The 18,840-nt window shown below is 33.3% G+C and overlaps 1 protein-coding gene across 11 annotated transcripts in view; it reads left to right on the top strand.

The window, feature by feature from the left end:
• The window catches only part of LOC118744184 (PH and SEC7 domain-containing protein), a 77,530-nt gene that overhangs the window by 34,559 nt on the left and 24,131 nt on the right, over positions 1-18,840 (top strand). The gene's annotated exons all lie outside the window — the stretch shown is intronic.

The raw sequence follows: 18,840 nt of genomic DNA, 5'->3' as shown, positions 1-18,840 counted from the left end.
ACTCTGCTTCTCTGCAGGAGATTCCCTATAATAATACCCAATTGTTTATTTGGCGATTTTTTCATAGTAACTATATTTTATAGGTCTGCCAAAAACCCCAGAAAATGCGATGGGGGAACCAATAAAAAATTGTTAGTTTTAAAATATTGTTAAATAAACACTTGGGTAGATATTATCTATTATTGGAAGTCTCCTGAAGAGAACCAGAGTTTTCCGATCGGAAAATATTGATTTTCAAGAATTGTATACCAAAAAGTGTTTTCTTTTTTCATATAAAATATGTATGTACATGGAAAACTCTGATCGCTTTGAGCGACCTCTAAATACTTTTGTTTAGAAAATTTTTTTGGACCACCCTAATGTATGTACATAGCTATGTAGTTCTGTGTGTGAAGTAAATTATCGGGCAAATTTAATTTAAATGCGTACATACATGCATACATACGTATGTATGTACATGCATATGCACTTGAGGGCAACGCTAACGACATTTACGCCAATTTTCTACAAGCAAAATGCTGCAAAAATGAATTCAATTGGCAATGATTGTACATAATTTCATTCAACAAATAATTGCACATGTATGTACGTGCGTATAAGTACATATGCAAATAGCCTTTGTAGTTAAATATATGTCTATGTATGTACCCATCCCGGTGGGAAAGAGTAATGTCTGTTAATATAAAAATGCATGTATAACTCTTATATCGATAGCTAGGTGGAAGATCGACCTACATATCTCGACAGCCAGTTCAACAGCGGCCTTTCTCAGAAAACTTTTCAAGAACGCCCTACTTCAGAATTGGATTGAAAACCGCCCTATTTCAAAAACGCATAAAAACAAAACTATAAAGCGTTCATGACGCAGGGCTTGAAACCATGACCAACGCAGTGGTAGTCCAATATGTTTCCATTCGGCGACAGCTACCGTTGACAAAACATGGAAAAGGGCATACTTGTTTTCCTTGTTGCTTCAAAAGTATACATCAGAGCTTCTTAAAGTGGGTACCGTAGAAAAGCCACCGGGGTTCCGCGATATTAATTTTGATATGAATAAGGCCGACGGTCGGTTTGAGTTGAACACAGAAAGAAAAGTTCTATAAACAGCTTTACCGAGACGCAGTTATCTATTTTCAAGTATAGTACACATCGTCGATCGTTTTTGTAAAACCGCCCATCGACCAGCTGCAAAACTGCCTAAATCGTCGTTGTGAACCCTGAACTCCAAGCATCCATAAATTTAAAGGTGTTTAGTAAGGGTTCCATCATCTTAGAAGTTTAGTACCCCCGGTATACATCACCCTGTCGATCGCATGGAAATGCTATAATTCAGTCATCTCAATCACCCAGCTTCAAATCTTAGACTACGCATTACCCATTCGCTTACATTGGGATGCATGTTTTCATTCAATCGTAATCGTCAAGCTTTCCGTGAGAGAAAAATTGTATGCATTACCCATTTTCTTACTAAGATGTATGTATCTATCAGGGTTGTTGCGAATATTCGCATTCGCATTCGCAACTGCGGAACTTCCGCATTAAAATTAGCATTCGCATTCGCTTTCGCATTCGCAATAATCAATGCGGAGCTTTTGCGAATGCGAATGTTGTTCAAGTGCACCGATAACACGTATATATGGCAAACAAAATGACAAATTGTAGCCAATATTTTTATCTGTGGTCCTGGGAGTATTGGTGTAACAAAACTGGTACTTATACGCACGTCATATTTATCAACTTTGACAAAAATGTCGCTAAACATATTATTTCTTAAGCTATATAACCGCGTTATCAATGGGCAGTCATACAAGTTCCAACTTCTACTTGACCTTTGAGGTACGTCAAAGGGAACATAGTCTTTTTAGCACTTTTTTTTACTGTGATTGCATTGGTTTCTTTTTTTACTATGATTTTTTTCGACCAATCTTAAAAAACTACTAGAAACACAAGAAGAAGATGTGCACTGTTCATAGGGATTTACATTGAATCCTTGGCTAAAAACTTCTGTGGTAAAACTGTCCCCTCTTTGCTATTTAAAGTCAAAGAGTAAGCTCCTTCAATAGGGATTTCCAGCAGAAATGATCAACGTTTGGCTATAAAGAGAATCGACCCAATAAACACCAAAAAAATATTTCTCCAACCCTGGAGAAATTCATAGTTCTCAAGTTGATATCCAACATGATTCTCCAACTCATCTCTAACCGACGCGCAGATACGTAAAAAGTGATAAAGAAACGAATTTTTAATTATCAAGTGAAAAACGAAAGCTAAATAAAGAGGAAAACTACCAACAAAAAGTAAATAATCTAAATAATATAAGGTATTGTACTATTTTTGAGACCAATTGGAGTTCAAGTTGAGAACTAGCATTTTCTCAACTTGAAAAACGTACTTTTTTCATACAAAGAAAAATGCCCTTTTTGTTGAGAACGCTATGATCCACCACTTGATGTACTGTTAAGAGACAACGTTGGAGATTTGAGAAATACCTTAGTTCTCAACTCAACCTCAAGTTGAACTCAAACCTAAATGTTTGTTGGGCATGCTCAAATAATTAAAAAACTATAGGTCTGACCTTTAATAAGATAAGAATTACGTAATTATCTGAGATTCTAATGCTTATAAAAACAGGATGCTTTTTAAAAAAACAACAATATTCTGATCCGATTCGGCTGGCAGCCACGACTTTAAAAACAGAATTTTGTTAAAAATTTCCGTTCCTGGAAAATAATAATTTATTTTCCATATCCACCTATTTAGCTCGCCACAATCACAAATTTTTCAGATCAGTCGCAGCAGAAAGTATTAAAAACTAATTAGAAAAACTAAAATCGAAAAACGCTGATGAAGTTGCAGATTCCCCAAATTCTTAAACAGCCACTGAGAATGAAGAATTCTCGCCATTATGATAGATTCTAATTGTTTCTTAAAAATGTTTGACATCCACAATCGCATCCGCATCCGCGGATGTTAGCTGTTAGATATTCGCATCGCAATTGGAGACAGTGTTGCCAGAAATTTTCCAGAGAAAAGGCTTGCATTAATCCCGGGATCCCGAAAAATTTAAAACTTCGAATTGATATTAAGAACTTGTTTTTAAATTTAAGTATGATTTTTGTAAAATGCCGTTTTGACTACAATAAACAAATATATTGAAACTACCCCACCATGCAAAACATGAGAAATAGGCAACAATCGGCAATGGTAACAACTTGGCGACTCGCCGATTTATTGCCGTAGTGAGAAATCGGCAACATTATTTCTTTTATGTCATTTTAGGAATATGTTTTCATAAATTCCCAAACTGATGAACTTCGCGTCAAGAGGATTCTTCAAAAACATCTAATTTGATGAACAAGATAGGGTTGAAAAAATAGGAAGCTCCATAGCGACGAAAATAGTTAATTTCGTTTACAAATTATAAGTTTTGTTCAAAAACAAATTAAATATTAAAAAATAATAAAATTGTTGCAAGCAATTATTATTCAAATATCGCCTGTAGCAATAAGAAAACGACTCATTTAGGTAATAAGAAAACGACTCGCCCATGCGAGTTGCCTGCGGCAGACTTTTACAGCGACTGGTAATAAGAAATCGATATGATGGCGATATTGCCGGCAATAAATTTGTTGTTGAGGGCGACAAGTTTTCCTATTCCGGCAACTAAAATTGCCTGGTTGGTACACTTTTAAATTGCATCCTGAGCCCGTTTTTGAAGAAGATTTAAATAAATGTACTCATAGCATCGCTAATGTTAACGAAACAGAAAGTTTTAAGGAAAAGTTACATAATTCTTTAAATATATCTTCTCTAATCGAGGAGATAGCGACCATTATCTTCAAGTGGATTACGACGGTTCAGCCTAAAAGTGTTGAGGCCGAAATATGTTTTTCATCAGCAGGCTTTGTGTGTAACAACTCCAAATTAGAAGACTCCGCTTTGAATGCTTTACTGCTATTACGTACACATTTTAAGTGCAATAATAACAACACCGGCACAAAAAGATATGTGTGCTTTTAACCCACCTACCAACATGTACGTATTTCGACTCTCTGAATCCGATTCAGAGGTCCATTTGACTCGTACACCCTAACAAATTTCGAGTAAATTGCGAAAAATGGCAAAAAAATCGCCATTCGTCATTTCTTTATGGAGTAGAAAAAACATATTTAGATAATTTGTTTTTGTACATTTAGGTTCTTTTTTTGTTAATGATTACTTTCAAAAGTACTTGTTATTTACATTGGTATTTGTGATGTATGCGTTCCTCAATCACATGGTTTTTTAAATACAATTTAAAAAATGTATTACGCTAAGATTTGTCTGTATTAAAAAATATGTTTATTTCATGGTATGTTTAAATACTTCAGATATTGAAGTTTTACTCATATTCATAAAAGTTACGTCTCAATGTGAGTGCTGGAATAAATCCCGGGATTACTTAAAAAATATTCCGAAATCCCGGGATCACAATTTTTCCGCATATGTACATATATAAAATTACAATTCATACTCGTGCATGTATTTTAGTCGTTTTTTTTATTGCATATCAATGTCAACGTTTAAAAAGCAACAAAAGGTATGTTTGTTTGTTTCCGAAACTGCTCATTATGTGTTTCTTTTGTTAATTCTCGGGATATTGAGTCACTTTGAGAGAGTAATCTGTGTTTCTCACCCCGACTACTCTTAGGGGCGAGTTTATGAAAATTGTCAAACTGTCAGAAGAAGAAGAATTTATAACAAGCGGTTTTTAAGTATTAAATATATGCATATTCAGCTGTATCTAGTAAATGTCTCTAATAAATGTAAAAAATGCTAACTGAACTATAACAGTTTTACGTTTATGAGTTCGCTGGCGCTCAGACTTGACGTTTAGTTTCGGGTGTGAAAATTGGTTTTTTCCTCTGTTGTGAGAGCTATCCACAGTTACGTGTAGAATTTACCAAATTAAGGGTTATTCCTTGTCAGGTTTCAAACATACAATGACACCGAAAATGTCACAATGCCAACGGAAATTCGTTCCAAAATACACCATAATCATCTTTTTTTCGAATAGAAACTAATCAAAACTTCCATATTCCGATCAGAGGCAACTAGGCTCTATTAGTTTCGTGTTGGAGTTATTGGAATTCTCAGCACGATCCCTACATCAGAAGAAATAACGTCTGAAGTTCTCAACCATTCCAATCGATATTGTTCGATTTTGTTATCATTTTCTTATTGATTTTGCTACCAGAGGTATTATCGATGTTGCTATTGAAATTTTTGTCGAATTTGTCATCGATTTTGTTATCGATATTTCTTTCGGTTTTGTTATCGATATTTTGTTGGACCTTATTATCGATTTTTTTATCGATGGAGTATAAAGATAAAAATGAAGATAATGGAAAAACAGAATAACATAAATGTTACTAAACCGAACAAGGATAGAGGTAGGGATCTAGATAGAAAAAAGAGAAAAGTATAACCTTGAGCAAAAGCAGATGTGTTATGAGACAAAACAGATAAGTAACGTAAGTTTCACTTCTCCAGTGTGGCCGAGGCGCACTTACTTTTTTTTAATATTAACTATTTTCTATCGACCCCTGCCCCCCCCAAAAAAAATACAATGCGAGACCCTTAAAAAGTCGTTAGTATTAAAAAAAAAGGTTAAATAAATAACACATGGAAAACTTCATGTGCTTTGAGGCAGTTCTAAATATCACTTTTTTAACAAAAATACGAGTATTTTTTATTCCACTTAGAAAAATCCTAGTGTACATACATATATTTCCGATACCATTCGATCGAGATATGTCTCAACTTCGAACTGCATAAGTGATTATTTGCAATTGCATGTACATTTCACGTTATTTTGCAGCCGCTCATATTGGTATGTATTATTTTTCATAACCGGCACCTATCCATTGCAGACACAATTCTATTGCACGATTTTCTTGCGGTGTTAATGACCTATGTTAAAGCGCACACCCAACCCAGGCCACCTTCGCCTTGCAATGTTGACGTCTCCGATGGAATGAATTTCTTTTAATTCTTCATTGTTAATGTTGCCGTTGCATTTGGCCCTGCCTCTGCGACATTTTTTCTTTCGTCTGCCCTTTGGTACAGTTTGTATGCTGTCGGTTTTCTTATACATATATACATATGTAGCTCTCGTTTTTTGTCTCCTGTATTTCTTTTCGTGTTTTGAAACCTGTACGCATTGCCTGTTGGCTGATTTGCCACATTTGCCGTTGCTTTTAATAACAATATTACTATGACAATATTTTCTGTACTGTTTTTGCTAAATCTCTACCTTCTGACGTTTCGCTTTGTTTCATCAATTCAGGTCTATGTATGAATACGTATGTATGTATGTATATTTTTTACATAAGCACATAACACCTCAACTACTTTCTTTCTTTATAATCCATGAAGCCCTCGGCACTTGAGAACGAAAGCAACATATCCTTTGTACGTTCATCCATAAGTACCTACAGTGACGAACAAAAGTATTGGCACAGTGAATTTATCGCAATATATGCAAAGTTTATTATTCTAATTTATTTTTGATAATTTTTTATACAAATATAGTTCATTTTACACCAATAAACATAAATGTAAAATCTCTAAACTTTGTGCAAAACTTAGGAAAATTCATTAAATTTGCACACTAATTTGCAGCTTTTTATTCAGATTTTTTAGAAAAATTCTAAGTATGCAGTTTTATAGTCCATTCAATTCTAGTATGACAAAATGCAAGTTTAAGGTTGCAAGAAAATCGCGTTGATTTTTGGCAATTTTTTTAGTGGAAAGTGTTGCTGATTTTCTCCATACAAAAAATAATTGTCGATTATACTTTGTATGGAAGAACTTGCGTGAAAAAAAAAATTACCAAAAATCAACGCGATTTTTTAGCGACTTTAAACTTGAACTTTGTTATACTAAATTTGTACGGGCTACAAAGCTGCATACTTGGAATTAAAAAATCTGAATAAAAATTTTCAAATTAGTGTGCTAATTAAATGAATTTTCCTGAGTTTTGCACAAAGTTGAGAGATTTTATTATGTTTTCTGGTATAGAATGAACAATATTTTTTATAAAAAATTATCGAAAATAAATTAGAATAAAAAACTTTGCATATATTGCGCAAAATTCACTGTGCCAATACTTCTGTTCGGCACTGTACGTATGTATGAACGTACAAAGGATGTAAAATGTCTAGTAGTACATATATATGTACACTTGTATGTTCGTATATACCTATCAAGCTCAATATCCGGAAACGTGTCCGTAAAAAGAAACAATTTCGTATAAAAACCTAACGTTTCATCCGTTTTCCTAAAATGGTTGTGAAACGGATACGTTTCCGTTTGTTTTTCTGAAAATTATCTGATTAAATTTTTCGTTGAAAATGATTTGATTCCGAACCTCACAGAAATTTTCTCATAGATACAGAAAAGCAACAAAAATTGTTTTTTTTTTTCTGACGGCATTGGAACCTGTGACCTTCAAGCTCTGAACACGTTGAAAACGACGAGCTACAGACCACAGCTTCCAATTTATCATCTTCATTTTCTAAACGCTTTGTCGATGGCGACATGATTTCTTTGAACGCGGCAGAATCTGGCCACAACCACAGCCGTCGCGTAGCCCGGTCGTCGCCAAAATAATTATCTACATAAGAGTACGTGTTAAAATAATTTGACAGCTGTGGTTTGTAGCTCGTCGTTTTCATTGTGTTCGGGCTATAAGAGTGTTTCGTTTTCTTCCATATAAAAATGGATTTTGATCACGCGTTATATGGAAGAAAACGCGCAATACCCTCCACAAAAAAAAAATCTAAAAAATCAACGGCAATTTTTAGGGACTTGAAACTGGCACTTTGTTTGACTAAAAATGAACGGGCTACAAAACTGCATACTCGAAAATTTTCTAGAAAATCTGAATAAAAATTTTGAAGGTATGATGCAAATTGTTTGAATTTTTGTCAACTTTATATAAAGTGTGAAACTGTGATTTATATGGTTTATGTTATAGAATAATCTATATTTTCATAAATAATTAATGAAAAAATTTTTAAATTAAAATAAGTGTCAATATTGTATTAGAACAAGGTTTACACTTACAATTGGCACGGACTGTATGTACATATGTGGGCAAATCTAAAAAAACAGGTAACCTTTGTGTTATTAAGCGTTGTTTTCAATGTTGTAAACAATATTAAGCTGATTGCTTTTGGATATAATTCATAGACGTATACTTGAAGCCTCAAAATTTTTTTTATCAATTTGTTGCATAACTTTTTAGTTATAGATGCTTTAATTAAAAAAAAAAAAAAATATTAAAAACAAGTGAGCTTTTTATGTAATTCTTAAGAGGTGAAAAATTAATTAATTATGTCATAACTTTTGAAGCACATTATGTACGGGTTTGAAATCTTATGTGCAATTAAATAGTACTTATGTGTACACTTCATATGCAGTTGGTAACTAAATTGTGCTTTAAAAAATAACTAAATGGCAAGTAACGAAAAGTGTGTAACTCTACTTGTCACAATTTTCAACATTTTCGGTTTATTGCATATAGCGTTTGAAGCATTTCATTTTAAAAACTTTTTAAGTATGTATTGTATTCTACAAACAATTACGAACAACTTGATACCTTAACAATAAAATATTCTGCGACCTTGAGCGTAATTTTGATTCCAAAAACATCTTAATTGAAAGCACATTTGGAAAATACGTCGAAGCGATCTAAATCTTTTTGTAACTACTAGTCCTTATAACGTTAAAGCTTAAACAGACGGCAGTGTTGATCCGGATTAACTCGGACTTAATCCGGATCAACTGCAGTTAATTCCCGAGTTGATCCGGATCAACGCTGCCGTCTGTTTATGCTTTTACATATACCTATAAAATGCTTAAAAAAAATGTTCTCTGGAAGTGTGTAAAAACCCTGATTTAGTACTTTTAATTATGCTCCTTCTTGTAGTCAGAATACTTCGAGCGTGGTATCAAATCAACTTTTTTTCGACAAAGGTTCTGATATTTGCTCTTACTTAATTGAAGCCTTCTACATTGAATGGCGTCCCTAGTTTTGTCCGATTGGCTCCACTTTTCGAGAATTTTAAGGAATATTTAATATTAGATACAAAAACCGTTATAGCTTCAAAACTGAGGGAGTTATTTATAAAATAGTTAAAATTTAATCAAATTTTCAAGTACCGTTATCTCGAAAACCGGAGCCCTTCTGGCAAAACGGGGGATACCATTGAATTTAAAACGTCCCAATTATTGCTCAAAAGTTACAACTTACACAGCGTAATTTAAACCCAGCTTATTCTTTTGTTTTCCATTTCAGCGATCTAAATGCTTATTCCTTGTCTTAACTTTTGAAGCACTGATGAAAATGAATTACACTTACATTTATCGATTTATTAAGAGATTACGAATAGAATCATATATAAAACATAGGTGTGCCCACAAATTCAAAAATTAAACGTTTTTTGTTTTGAAAGTCTACTTGCTTTTTAGATTTGCCCATAGTAGTTAAAACGGAATAAAAAAGTATACCAAAACAATCGAGTTGCTTGAATAAAAATCTCTTGAAAAGGGTAAAGCAAGTTCAATGAAAAACTGTCAAAATCAATAAGATGAAATAGCAAAAACTGACTGACTAAAAAAGCTAAAATCCAAATATATCTATGTATGACAAAAAAGCATATCGCCACCTGAAATGCAAAAAGCAGTAAATAAATTTTTTGTTTTGTTTTGCTTAAAACGATATGGGGACTTGAAATTCGATCAATCAATAAAAAAAATTTTGATTTTTTCTTAGTTATGGCCTTTTACATTTCATGTAACTGCGCCTATCCACATTAGGTCAAACGATTACTTTATCTGTGCGAAATTAATAGCAGCTAAAATATTGCATCATTTTAATGTAAAAAGATGGCAAACATTAAAATAAGTGTAAAGGCAGTAAATAAAATGTGAAAGCATGACTTGTCTTTCGTAAAACAGACTTTTCTGTTTTTTTGTATGTTCCAATGATGAGTATATGTGTTTCGGTAGTACTCAAAAACAATGTCCACTTAGCTTGGTTTTGACACAAGTTATTTTCTTAGCATACTCAACCCCCTCGCTCTTAAAATGAGCTGCATAATAAAATAAATATGGTCACATGTACATAAATGGTTTCTTCTAGCGACTAATTATGGCATTATCGAAATTCTTAACTTAAAAAAAGAAAAATATTTACTGCATGTCTCGCAGATATGTCTTGAGGAGAGATCCCTAAAACAGTTAGTCTTCATAACACAGTTCATTTTCACTTGAGGTTTCAGTATTCCCAAATTCTCCACCGATATTATTATATTCAGAATACGAATGTTTTTGAAACTAATTTGTGAAAAGAATGTTCAAAGCTCTATTCACTTTGAGCAAAAAAAAATTCGAAATTGCAATCCGTAAATTCTCTCAAGGATTTGGCTTTGCGAATCGGCGCAAGTGTGTTTGTAATATAGCCATGGCTACGCTACAGAAGATGAAATGTAATCCAAATTGAGGCTGCTATTTTTATTATTATTTTTTTTTTGCTATCACATATTACCATTTTCACTATTTATCATTTCGAAAATAACTTCATCAGCAAGAAACGCTATGTTTTCAGATCTAAATATTTTTGCATCCTTTCCAAATTGTTTTCCATACTTTTCATCTTTTTTTGATAAATAATTGCAAAAAAGACGCATTTTTCTTCTAAGAGTTTAATGGAACTTTCGCAAATATCAACAGCACCAAATTTTTTTTCAACATGGTTGACAACCGAAAAAGGCCTTTCTTTTTTCGAACATCCATCAGCCAAACTTCAAACAACTCGCCTTTTGTGATAGCATGATAGCCCAAAAAACCCAGTTTTCTTGAAAACGGTGGGTTAAGTAAAATAAAATCAACTCATTACATCTTAATTTATCCATTTCCGTTTCCATTTTGTTTACTGAAAGTTAACAATTTTAAAAGCTTACACAAATCATAAATGGCAATAAATTAGAAAATTTTTGAGGTTATGCAAATAAGTAACATACATAAAAAAAATATATATATACATATATATATTCCGACGAACTGATAACCTCCTCCTTTTTTGGAAATCGGTTAAAAATAAACCGGTTGCGAGAACAACGTGTCAGTATCGTTTTGAAAGTGTAACTTTGTTTGATTTCTGTCTAACGATGATTTTTATTTTACAAAAACAGAGTGAGGTTTCTATTATTTTGGAGTATTCCCTACAGAATGGCAACAAAAAATAATGTAAAACTGCCTTTACGAAATTTTTACTTTCATCATTTGACCCAATGTGCAATCCAATGAAAAACGCATGAATAATTAAAATTTATAAAGCAGCTATACATACATATGTATATACCTAGTAGTTAACCAAATATTGAACTATGGGTATTAAAATATTTTACCGCGGGCTTATTTTCAAAGTTGGAACTTTTATGTACTTTGAAAAGTTCAGTAAACTACGATATTTTTGTCAACCGACTTAAGCAGGGATAGGGATCACACGATTTGTACATTTATACAGATTTGTCCATTTTCACCGTTACAGAGGGGTGTTGTTTGCAAAGTTGTTATTGAGCCGAACTCATTCTCAATAAAATTTTCTAGACAACACCACTCTGTGACTACCAAATGTACAACTGTACAAATCGTGTGATCCCTGCTTTATGAATATGATCATTAGCATTAGTAGTTTATGCCAACACCAACAAAAAAATACATATAATACATAAATAATTGATGAACATTAGTCACACTGTATATATGCGCATAATCAAAATAATTCCATATAAGCATGAGTTTATGTGAAGGGTTGTTCCTTGGAAGGTAAATCAGATAACGCTTATCACCACCCAAGTATGTATGTACCAGGGTTGTTGCGAATATTCGCATTCGCATTCGCAACCGCGGAACTTCCGCATAAATTTTAACATTCGCATTCGCTTTCGAATGCGAATATTGTGCAAGTGCCCCTAAAAATATATCAAAACACATTGAGCGCATGGAATGGAACAACAAAACGGATTTGATGGCTCATGGTACCGACAGCGGTGAGTAATTAATTTTGACTGCCTGAAACTAGGAAAAGCCAAGCTCAGCTAACTAATAAAAAAACTAATTACAAGCTGTTCATTACAGGTGAACCTTTCCAAGAGGTCATCCGGGAATTAAGCAAATCTGAGACCTTTATCGTCCGTGATTCCAATAATTGAAATTATTATAAAAAACGGGGTACCTTTTTAACAAAATAACAAGATTTTAAACTAATTCTGCTGGCAGCCACGACTTTCAAAACAGAATTTTCTTCGAAATCTTCATTCCTACAAAATAACAATTTATTAGCCATATCCACCTATTCACAACGTTGCGACGCTATAAGCACACATTTTTCATACCAGTCACAGAAGACAGGATTAAAAATGAATTACAAAGACTAAAATCGAAAAACGCTGATGTCGTAACAGGTTCTCCAAATTCTGAAACAACCAAAAGAATTGGTTCTCCAAATTGGAACACAACGGTGTTTAAACAGCGATATTGCCATGATTAGGGCTGCCAGACGTCCCGGTTTTCCCGGACATGTCCCGGCTTTAGACTATATGTCCCGGTGTCCCAGTCCAACCTTAAAATGTCCCGGGTTTCGTTTAAGTGTCCCGGTTTTCGATTTGATTGCACAAATTTTGCATAAAAATTACTACACTGAGAAATAAAACGCGTTGCAGTGGCGTATCCAGGGGGGGATATGGGGGGATAGATCCGTCCCCTTCGTCATTGAACTACAATTATTTACTTTTGAATTAATAACACAATACTTTTTATCCTTCTAATTAAATTTTTTTTTATTTAAAACGGATGACAAATTATCTTTTAATGAATATATGAGTAGTCCACTTGCAAACAGCGTTATGTGATTTTATAAATGTAAACCATAAATTAAAAAAAAAACGTCTACGACAACAAGTAACATCGCAACTGTATCTTTTTTTATTACCTGAAAATTTGCATAAATAATAGCCTAATACCATTAAAAAAATAAAATTGCAGTATGGTAGATTTGCAAATTTTATATTTAAAAATTTAATAATGCAAGTTTTGAAACAGTAACTTTTACATAGCTAGCTTTTTTAGCTTTTCGCGTTCTCTCCTCTAGGAAGATTGGTTTGAGTCTTTTTTGCGACCTCTTCCACTAGGCACCGAAACTACCACGTTTTCTTGCAGTTTTCTAAGTTCATACGAAGAGGAGTGAAAGTGTATAAATAAGTATTATAGTGACTTTTGCAAGAGTAGTTAACATTTCGTGCTATTTTTTCCAGAATATAGAAAATTTTTTCACTCTGCTGTTAGTGGACATGAAACCCACCAAAAACTAAAAATCTAAAAAAAATTTACATAGCGCACTTTGCAAGTGGACTACTCAATTGTTGAATATGCTATCTTATTTGTCCCTTCTTTTTATACAATTAAGGAGCGGCTGAATGGTTTAACGATGTTAGCGGTACATAATGATGTGCCGATTACAACACAAGAAGTATTTGAAAAAATGTGTGTTAAGCAACGAAGATTAAAAATCGCTTTATAAGTAATAAGATTTTGTAGACTTGTACATAAATAAATGTAAATAGATGCGCGTAAATATGATATATTCAATGTGTAAAAACTGAAGTGTATACTAACGAAACTTCTACAAAACAAAACTGGACTACACACTAATTAATTAAAATGGTGTAGTAATTTAATTTTTTAAATTTAAATAAAGCATGAATTCCCCAGGGAATAACCGAGAAGACAAAAAATATATAACGGTAGAAATGGCACATACATACATATATGAAAGAATGCCCACAGGCGACGTACTATAGGCAAAACACGAGTTTTTTTTTTTAAATCGTAGATCTTCGCTTAGAAAAGGGATAATGGAATGCAGCATTTAACCCTTTAATGCAGAGTCTGTCATATATGAAACGCTTTTTAACCCTTTCAAGGCAGAGGAAAAAGGTTCTCAATATGCTTTTGAACGTGCTTTTTCTCATGTTGACGTAGATATTAATCGTAGAAAAATTTTCCATAGTAAAATAATAATAAAAAAAAAAATAAATAAAAAAATAAAATAAAAAAATAAAAATATTAAAAATAAAAATAAATAAAAAATAAAAATAAATAAAAAGTACGTTGAAAACATATTGAGAACCATTTTGCCTCTGCCTTGAAAGGGTTAAAAAGCGTTTCATATATGACAGACTCTGCATTAAAGGGCTAAATGCGGCACTTTCGTAAAGATATCGACCAGTATAACCATTTTTGTTATATAAATTTTTTTGTGAAAGCTGATAGTTTACGAGTTTTAGAGTTTAAAGGTAGCTTTTCTTTTTCCAATCTGGCCACTCGGGTACAGCATCCAATGTCTCAAGAATCGAGTCTTAAGATAAAATAAAGAGAAATCTTTCAGAAACAGTCCTAATAGTGTACTAAATATAGTGTTTTCTAGTGGAATGGGAGCCAAAATCCAAAATTTAAAAAAGTGACATTTTGAACGGTATTTTGAGGGTTAAGTTATTGTTGTTGTAACTTCTCTATAGTTTTCCTATATTATATGATCATTTATCTTCACGATAAATTCCGTTATCTCTTTTCTAAGCGAAGATCTACGATTTTGAAAAAAAAATCGTGTTTTGCCTATAGTGCGACGCCTTTAACCATTGTGTATCACAACTTTAAGTTATCGATTTTTTTTTAATCCCCCCTCCCCCCCTTTCGCCAAATCCTGGCTACGCCACTGACGCGTTGTAATATTAAGAAAAATTTTATGAATTTACTGGGGGAAATAACGCATAGTAAACAAGAATACTTTTTATTTGATTATCGTTTTAAAATGTTCGTATTTAAAAACAATACTTTCATACCACGCACACGTGGTGTTGAATCAAACTGAACATTTGAATGCACATTTACATGTCTGGCTGTAGTTGAGTGCACGAAGATGCTTGTCACAATTTGCTAATTTCCAGAGCGTCAGGGTTCAAATCCCAGCAGCATGGAATTTAAATATTTTTTTTTTAACTTAATTATGAAAAAGCATCGGTTAAGTGCAAAGCGCTTCATTTTAATATTGGCGTATTTCAATTGAATAATTCTATACTAAATACTAAAATTTGTATGCGGTACATGCGTTCTTCAGAGAGCCGCATAAAAAAAATCTGCATAAAAAAGTTCTTTATTTCATACAAAAGAAGGGGATGCGTTCCAGCATTTTCAAAAACCGCATAAATTCAGATACTCCATGTAAAAAATTCTGAAAACTGCATAAAACAATCCAGTGAGGCATTATTGAGCAAAAAAAAATATTTATTTCTTCACTTCAACACTTATTATTCCATGTAAAACCGAACATTAATGAAATAAATGAAATTTTATCTGTATTTTAACCAAAAAAAAAAAATACCACAATAAATACATGAGTGATGTAAGAATACATAAAAAAAAATTTAGAAAAAAAGGTTTTTTCTTAACAGCGGTCGCCCCTCGGCTGGCAATGGCAAACCTCCGAGTGTATTTCTGCCATGAAAAACAGCTTCTCGTAAAAATACAATCGCCCTTCGGAGAAGGCGTAAAACTGTAGGCCCCTCCCCTTTGTGTGACAACATCAAGGCGCACACCACAAATTGGAGGAGAAGCTCGGCCAAACACTAACATATGTGTAAGCGCCAAACTATTATTATTATTATTATGTAAGAATACAAAGACAAATTATTTATCAGAAGCATTGTCTTTTACACACTGAAAAAAGTAATAAAAACTCTCAAAAAAGCAAAATCGCTACTGCGAAATAATGGTTTGAAAAACCGCATAAATTCAAATCCGCATAAAAAGAGACCTAAGTGTACTTAAATTTATTACGAGTTGGGTTGGTGCTCTTTCATATGCGATTTTTTTTTAATTTAGCACGTTTTGCACAAGCAATAGTTGACGATTAATATAAGTATGTACCTAAATACATTAAAATGACATGCACACAGTTTTACAATTATATTAAGCAAAAGCCAGAAGTTTTAAAACAAATTCACAGCAACGAAACAAATGACTGATATTTTAATGTTACCTTGTATTTAATTTTTTTCTTTCGTGAAACCTAGACTACTTATAAGTACCGTGCCGCACAAAATTATTGGCTCGGAGACTCTTTCATCTGATCACAACTTCTAATCAGATATTTTAGAAAAATTTTGAAAATGTAGCTTTTGAGCCAAATAGTAAAGTGCAAGTCTGAAGTTACCAGAAAATTTCGTTGATTTTTTGCAATTATTTATTTTTTGCTGACAGTGTCTTCCACATACAAAAAAATGTCGAACATTGTTTGTATTTGAAGAAACTCTCAGTAAAAACAATACCAAAAATCAACTAAATTTGTATGGGCTGCAAAACTTCGTTTTAAAAATTTTTATAAAAAAGTCTGAATAGAAAGTTGCGAATTTGTATGCAAATTTATTGCATTTTCCCGAGTTTTGCACAAAGTTAAGAAATTTTATTTTTATGTTTTCTGATGTATTTAGTATAAACTGTATTTATATAAGGAACAAAAAAGGTACATGCATTGTGAAAAATTCTCTGTGCTTTAGTTGTGATAAACTGTTTTGTTTTGCTGGTGTACGTTGTAATGATCTCATGATCTCATGTTTTTATGTTTTTGTTTTTGTTTGTCAAAATAAAATTTTACTACATCCTTTCGTACGTAATTTTTGTCGAAACGAAACGGAAGGGCGCGAGAGGCCTCTCCCTTAATTGTCCCGGTTTGGCAACAGAGATATCTGGCAGCCCTAGCCATGATGCTAGATTGTGAAGATGAAAGTCATGAGGATACATCCGAAATTTGCGGCCCAGATGCAATTCTCGAATTATTGAACCGCAAAAAAAAACTGAAGTCCTCTCAACTGGTGCAGCGTCAATTGAAAAGAATTAACAATTTTGGAAAGTTTCAAGTTTTTCAAGTTTGTCGCCTCGAGCGCGTAGTTATTTAATGGCGCAGGTTTGATTTACGACCCGTTAGGAAACAGGCTGTATTCCGAAAAAGCAGCAAAATTACTCTTTCTTAAATACAATGCTCCAACTTTTTAATTTAAGTGCTAAATAAAAAAAAAATAAAAATTACTAAATTTTTCATTTTTTTTTTTTACCTAAATCACCGAATGTACTCACCAAAAAATATTTCGTAAAATATAGTGAAAGGTCGCATAGATGGACGCTCTAATAAGCGGACACATTCTTGGGAACGAACAATTTTTGGGTTTTTTTCCATACAAAATGCTCTCACATATACGGACTTTCCGATAAACGGACGCGGACACTCAAAAATGTCCAGTTATGAAAAAACCTCTCCCATAAGCGCCCATATAGCCCATATTCAAAAATATTTTCTTTTCTAGAAAAAGTGTTGCCTTTTCGTTGCCAATGGGCACTGAGATTTGTCGGTAGGAAAGAAAACGCAATAAATTTGAATTCATTTTTAATTTACCCTGTTTCTGTCTATTGAAGAATAAATATTATTTTAATTTAGAAACCCGCAATTTCAATTTTTTAAGTATTAATTTTTATTTTATTTTTTACGAAATTCCTGTAAGCGGACATCTCTCATAGGCGGACAAAAAACGTGACCATCGGTGTCCGCATATTGGAGCTTTCACCAAGGTAGTAGTAGCTGGGCTGCCGTTTTGTTTTTTTCTCCATTTCGTGAAAAATCTAAACTGTCAAACTTTGCTAAATTCATATACACATTCACATACACATACATTAGCATCCTTTCTGCTTGCTCTTGATTGGTCGAACGTGCTTATATTTCTTTATATTTTGACATTCTAGGTTTCCCAAGCAACAACAAAATACATGGCGGTGTCGTGTTTGCTCTACTGCTATTACCTGTAGCTTTCACTGTATTTGACATCCGCATTCGCATTCGCATCCGCGGATGTTAGCTTTTATTGTCTAAAATTCCATATTCGTAACATCCCTAGTATGTACATACATATGTACGTATGTATTCGGTAGTTCAAGCTCTACATCAGTACGTCGAACATTGAATTGAGTATGAAACACGTAAAGAAGTCTATGTTCGGGAAAAGCCACACTTTATACACCCCATGCACTTGAATAGGGACAATGCTTTTTCGCTGTTTTTTTTCGTGTTAATTTTCTTTTATTTAATTCCCATTACAAAGTCCCACAAAAAAAGTGGCATGTACTTTGGACAGGAATACCCACCTCCATGTATTTTAGTGCTCTGAACAGTAATCAGAAAACGGACTTCAGATTCGTGCTCAGCGCATCAAAAATCATAAGGAAAAGATCGTCTTATCCCCGATCCCTGCATGGGGGTGAAATAACACAAAAGGCAATAACACAAATTTGTGTTATTTCCCAATTGAATGTGAAGTAACCAGGGACGTGAACCGGTTTTGAACCGAACCGGTTTTGAACCGGAAACCGCTTTTTTCTATTAACTAACTGAACCATTAACCGAACCGAAATTTTCCACAAATGTTTGATCCGAACCGAAAACCGAACCACTTTCTGTAAAGGTTTAAAGGTTCGTTTCAACCAATTTTCAATAGATAAATGTACCCACCCTTTCTTCATTTTGTTAAACATGGTAACACCTTCCATGTTTTTTACCATGTGACAATATCAAATGTAAAGGCAGCCCATCTCACTTGACCCTTGACCTTGCGCGTTGTTGCACTTGACACTTGACACTGAAATTTGCGCCTTATTTTGTTGTTTTTCGAACCGTTGAACCGAACC

This window comes from Rhagoletis pomonella, unplaced genomic scaffold (genome assembly GCF_013731165.1).
Source record: "Rhagoletis pomonella isolate Grant_MI unplaced genomic scaffold, Rhpom_1.0 Rhpom_scaffold_00008, whole genome shotgun sequence".
In the NCBI taxonomy this organism is placed as follows: domain Eukaryota; kingdom Metazoa; phylum Arthropoda; class Insecta; order Diptera; family Tephritidae; genus Rhagoletis; species Rhagoletis pomonella.
The sequence above is the reverse complement of the archived record's forward strand: the minus strand, read 5'-3'. Positions and strand labels throughout refer to the sequence as shown.